Below are 6,000 nucleotides of genomic sequence, written 5' to 3' on the forward strand. Positions count from 1 at the left end.
ACACTTGGCTCGCAGGCCAACGCTCAATCCACTGAGCCACAGCAGTCAGGAGGCAGTCGGGGGGGGGGGGATGCTTTTTTTGTATCATTAAAATGAACTTGTCATTAAAAATGCTTACTCTACCAAGGTTACAAATGGAGTTAATAATAATTCAAAGTGTAATTAAAAAAACTGAGAAGCAAAGAAGGGGGGAGTAAATATTTTGCCCCCATAGTCAGAAAAAATAAAACCTAACTTGATTTCATCTTGGGAAGTCTTAATTTTTTCCTCCTAGCTGAAGACAAGAAACAAACCATTTCTCAGAGATTCAAAAGCAGAAGCAGCACCAAGCAGTACTTACATGAAATAATGTATGTGAAGCATTAACACAGTTCCTGGTATATTTGAAGACTCAGTAAGTGTGAATAATTCATGTTATTGTTATTGTTATATGAAAGTGCTCACATTTTTAGTTCTGGACAAGATACCCATTAACACTAGCCATCCAAAAGAGACATGCTCAAAAAGGCTTTAGCACCAGAATCTCAGGCTCTCTTAAGTTTTTTTTTTTTTAATTTTATTTTTTGTTATTCAATTACAGTTGTCCCATTTTTCCCCCATTGCTCCCCCCAGCCCATCCCTTCTCCCACAATTATATCCCTCCCCGTTGTCCATGTCCATGAGTCATTCATATACATTCCTTGACCTGACCCTTCCCTTACTTATCCCCCTTCTCTCCCTCCGCCCTCCCCCCTACTGACTACTATTCTAGTCTTTGCCTATCCAGTTCGTTTGTTTGTGTTGCTCTTCAGTTTCCTGTATTGGGTGATATCATATGGTATTTTGCTTTCTTTTTTCTGGCTTATTTCACTAAGCATAATTCTCTCTAATTCCATCCATGTTGTCGCAAATAGCAGGAGTTCCTTCTTTCTTTCTGCTACATAGTATTCCATTGTGTAAACTAAAAATGGAACTGCCATTTGAACCAGTGATTCCACTGCTAGGATTATACCCGAAAAATCTGGAAACTCTAATTCAAGAGAACTTATGCACCCCTATGTTCATAGCAGCCCTGTTTACAATAGCTAAGTGCTGGAAACAGCCTAGGTGCCCGTCTGTGGATGAGTGGATCAAAAAACTGTGGTACATCTCTTAAGTTTTTTAAGTGCTTTCAGATTTATTAGCTCACTTTTGTTCTGACACAAGTTTGGATTTGTAATTGGAAATTTTTAAAGGTTGTTTTCTAACTACAAAGGTTATCATATTCCTCCTTAAAAGCACTAATCAGCCTTGTTTGTAATGTTGGAGAAACACAAATATTTTTATTTCATCAGTGAATAAAGACAACCCTTTAAGTTCTGAGCAATAAACATATTTGGAAATCAACTTTATGGGGCCGTATTTCTAATTTAACAAACACTCATATGGCACTAATTATGTTGCAGGCATATAAAAATTTAACAAATATTAATCCATTTATCTTCATAACAACCCAATGAAGTATGTTAGGTACTAATATGTGGCCACCACCATTTTACCATTGATAAACTTAAGGCAAAGAGGGCCTATGCAAATAGCTCATCACTATGTAGCTAGTATGTAGTAGAGCCTGGATTCAAACCTAAGCAACCTGTTCCCAGTCTATGCTCCATACCATAATGCTGTGCTGCCTGTCCCAAGCGTCCCCTCCAGAGCCTATGGGCCAACACTTTCTCAAGCAATTTCCCTCTTAGTGCCACCTTCTCAGATCTGTAGAGTCCCAGAGAAAAAGCTTCTTGTGACAAAGCCATGCATATCTGAGTCTACCGCCCTGTCTAGGAGATACAGCTTCTGGTCCAAAAGAGGCATGGAGCAGTTCCACAGTTGCCTATGGGTGCTGCAAAATTAGTAGCCAGAACCATGAAAATGAGTTAAGCTTTAAATTTAAGGCACTATCCTCTGTTCCTTTAACTGATGAATTTTTTAAAAAATCACTTGCCTTCCCTTTCCTAGACATGCACTCTTCCAACACACCAAACCTCCCCATGATTAGCCAATCACTTTCTTTGCAGGAAGAAAAAGAACAAAGGGGTGGAGTTTGTTCTTTCCAAAGTTTGTAAGCTCCATACTTGATTGGTAGACCACTCAACAAGGAATCGTGAAGCAAAAAAAGAGCATCCCCATGGAATCAGAGAGAGGCTAGATTATTGTCAGGCACACAGAACAGATAAAGTCACACTCCTTCTCTAGGGAGGGAAAACTACAAGTTGATAACTGAAGCCATTATATATCTTTTATAATATACTGTATATAAATGCTTATGCTAAATATAATTTCTTTAAAAAAAAATAATGTTGTATTTCAGTGTATGGACTTTGGATCCAGACTTCCTGTGTTCATATCTAATCCCTTTAATTTCAGTGTTGCTGCCTGTGCCTGTGTTACCTTGGGCAAGTCACTCATCTGCCCTATGGTTCAGGTTCCCAATTTCTAAACAAGAAATAATAATAAATAGCTTATGATACACTTAGTTAATATGGCATAGACTTTTGCTTCTAAGCTATGAGCCTGTACAGCATGTTACTGTACAACACAACATGAGATTATACTAAGCACAAGAGAAAATGATGTAATCAACCAATCAAAAGGCACAGTAAACACAAAATGTATAAGGCTGCTGGCAAGGTAACTGGACATACTATTTTACAACAAACATTTTTTAAGTAGAAAGAATATCCCCTAAAATAACAATAAAGTATATAATATAGTAAATACATAAACCAGTAACGCAGATAGTCATTTGTTTTCATGATCAGTATTACACACTGTTTATAGTTGTATGTGCCATACTTTTATATGACTGGTAGTGTAGTAGGTTTCTTTACACCAACATCACCACAAACACCCAAGTAATGTGGTGCACTATGACATTACAAATGTCACTATGTGATAGAAAAATTTCAGCTCTATTAGAATCTTATAAAATCACCATTATATGTGCATCCATTGTACAACAAAATGTCTTTATGAGATGCATGACTGTATAAAAGTGCCAGGCAGTAATACACATTATATGTATGTTATTATTATTTGTGTTAGTATCATTGAAAAATAACTCAGAGAGTTGTTCTCTCTCCTTTTATCCCCAAACTCACTACCATACTATTTATTCAAGAGACTGAATTCACTTCTAATTGTTTTTAATCACTTATTCATTGTTTTCTGTATATCATCAAACAGAAAAAAGTAATCAGAACATACAGTCAGGCTTTAGCACATGAGCAGACAAGATTTTGCAATATAGGACCTACTTGAAGACATAATTTCTAGGAACATGGTACATTCAAATACCATGTCTGCCTGAAATGTGGTAAAGTATCACTTTCTGATGGTAACAATCTGTCATGTTAGGTTTATGATATTATCAGAGAGATACAGCTGTACAGCTTGATCTTTCTGTGTCTCTTTAGTTGTCTGCTTACTTGTTTGTTGATTTTTGCTTTTTGTCTTGTGGGGAATAAAAGATAAAAGGAGATTAAAGGAATAGTAGAGATCACCTAACTGATCCAGAACACTAAAAACACAAGGTAAAGTTATCCTTTCATTTTTACCAAAGTAAAGTGATTTTATTACTCATCAAGTTGAGAGGAAGACAAGCCCTAACTGCCAAAAAAAATGAATCAAGAGTCAACATAACAAAACTCTAGCTCCTGAAATTATTGTAGAATCATGTACAATCAGAGATAGAACATCTTAATAAAAACATAATACTAGGATTGAAAAACTATTTAATATTAGCTAGTGAAATACATACCAAAGTGACCATAGTTGTTGATTGTTTGCACCTGGTTTGGAAGGTTATACTTAGAATACAGGAAAGTTGTATCTTGATTAAAAGGTAACAATTCTAAAACATTTCATGGTACCTATCTATATATCATATTAAATATATGGCTTAGACTTCCAGTCAAGATGGAGACATAGGTAGACACACTTCACTTCCTCGTGCAACCACAAGAAGAATCACAACTAATATCAAAATGAAAAACACTGAGAAGTACCAGAAAATTGAATTGTATGGAAATCTGACAATCAAGGATTTAAATAAGCCAAATTCATCCAGAGAGGAAGGAGAGACAGAGTCTGGGATTTGTGGTGGAGGATACAGTGTGGCACAGAGTGGCAATGGGGGAAGAACAGGTGGTCCATTTTTAAATGTGGTAAATAGAAATCAGGATGGATACCTTGGGAGTGAGCTATCCCAGCCCCCCAGGCCAGAACATGCAACCCAGGGTTACAGCACTGAGAAGATAAAGCCTCACAACTTTTGTCTGTAAAAGCAAGTGGGGGTTGGGGTGGCTGAAGAAAACACCAGTTCCTCAGGAGAGTCCATTTAAAGGGCCCACCCAGACTTAGAACATATGTAAACCCACCTACTCTGGAAATCACCACCAGGGCAACAGGTAGAAGGGTGCCAGTCACATACAGGAAGTGGGTGAAGTAAGTGGAGATGTGACATGTGCTGGACAAGCCTCCAGGAACCAGATGGTGTCATTGGCCCCTCTTCCCCTTCCACCACCACAGAGCCACAAAGCAGTGAAGCAGGTTGCCCTACCCTGATGCATACCTAATGTTCCACCCCATACAACTTAACAGCGCCCTAAGACAGGGAGTCAAAACACTCTACCTAATATACAGAAACAAACACAAGGAGGATACCAAATTAAGGAGACAAAGTAATATGTCCCAAGTGAGAGAATAGAACAAAACTCCAGAAAAAGAACTAAATAAAATGGAGATAGCCAACCTATCAGATTCAGAGTTCAAAACACAGGTGACCATGATGCTCAAAGTACTCACTGAGTACAGCAAAAACATAAGGGAAGAAATGAAAGCTACATTCAGCGAAAAAAAAAATCCATAGGGAACAAACAGTGAAGGGAAGGAAGCTGAGATTCAAATTAACAATTTGGAAAATAAAGGAGAAATAAACAATGAACCAGAATAGAATGAAGCAATAAGAATCCAAAAAAAAGAAAATGAGGAGAGTATAAGAAGAGTCTAGGACATCTCCAAAAGTGTCAGCATATGAATCATAAGGATGCCAGAAGGAGAAGAGGAAGAGTGAGAAATTGAAAATTTATTTGAAAAAAAAATAAGGAAAGAAAACTTCCTTAATTTGGCAAAGGATATAGACATACAAGTCCAGGAAGCACAGAGAGTCCCAAACAAGTTGGACCCAAAGAGGACCACACAAAGACGCATCATAATTAAAATGCCAAAGGTTAAAGATAAAGAGAGAATCTTTAAAGCAGCAAGAGAAAAGCAGAGAGTTACCTACAAAGGAGTTTGCATAAGACTATCAGCTGATTTCTCAAAGGAAACTTTGTAGGCAAGAAGGAACTGGCAAGAAGTATTCAAAGTGATGAAAAGCAAGTACCTACAACCAAGGTTACTCTATCCAGCAAAGCTATCATTTATAATGGAAGGGCAGATAAAGTGCTTCACAGGCAAGGTAAAGCTAAAGTAGTTCATCATCATCACCAAGCCCTTATTATATGAAATGTTAAAGGGACTCATTTAAGAAAAAGAAGAATATCAAAACTATGAACATTAAAGTGACAACAAATGCACAAGTATCAACAACAGAATCTAAAAAAAAAAACTAAGCAAGCAATTAAAATAGTAACAGAATCATAGGTATGGGGGATCATTTGGAGGGTTATCAGCCGGGAGTGGGAAGGGGGTAAAATGGGGAAATGGTGCAAAGATTAATAAGCATAATTGGGGGGTGGGATTGCTGGGAGAAGGGTGGTGCTGGGCATAGGGGAGCAAAGGGGAAAAATTGGAACTATTGTAACAATATAATCAATAAAATGTACTTTAAAAAAGAAGCATAATTGGTAGATACAAAATAGACAGGAGGAAGTTAAGAATGATATAGGAAAGGGTGAAGCCAATGAATTTATATTCATGACTCATGGACACGAACTAAGCGGAGTGGGATTAATGAAGGGAAGCAGAGTATTGGGTGGAGGGGAG

The sequence above is a fragment of the Furipterus horrens genome, unplaced genomic scaffold, assembly GCF_987537825.1.
Source record: "Furipterus horrens unplaced genomic scaffold, mFurHor1.1.pri manual_scaffold_17, whole genome shotgun sequence".
Classification (NCBI taxonomy): domain Eukaryota; kingdom Metazoa; phylum Chordata; class Mammalia; order Chiroptera; family Furipteridae; genus Furipterus; species Furipterus horrens.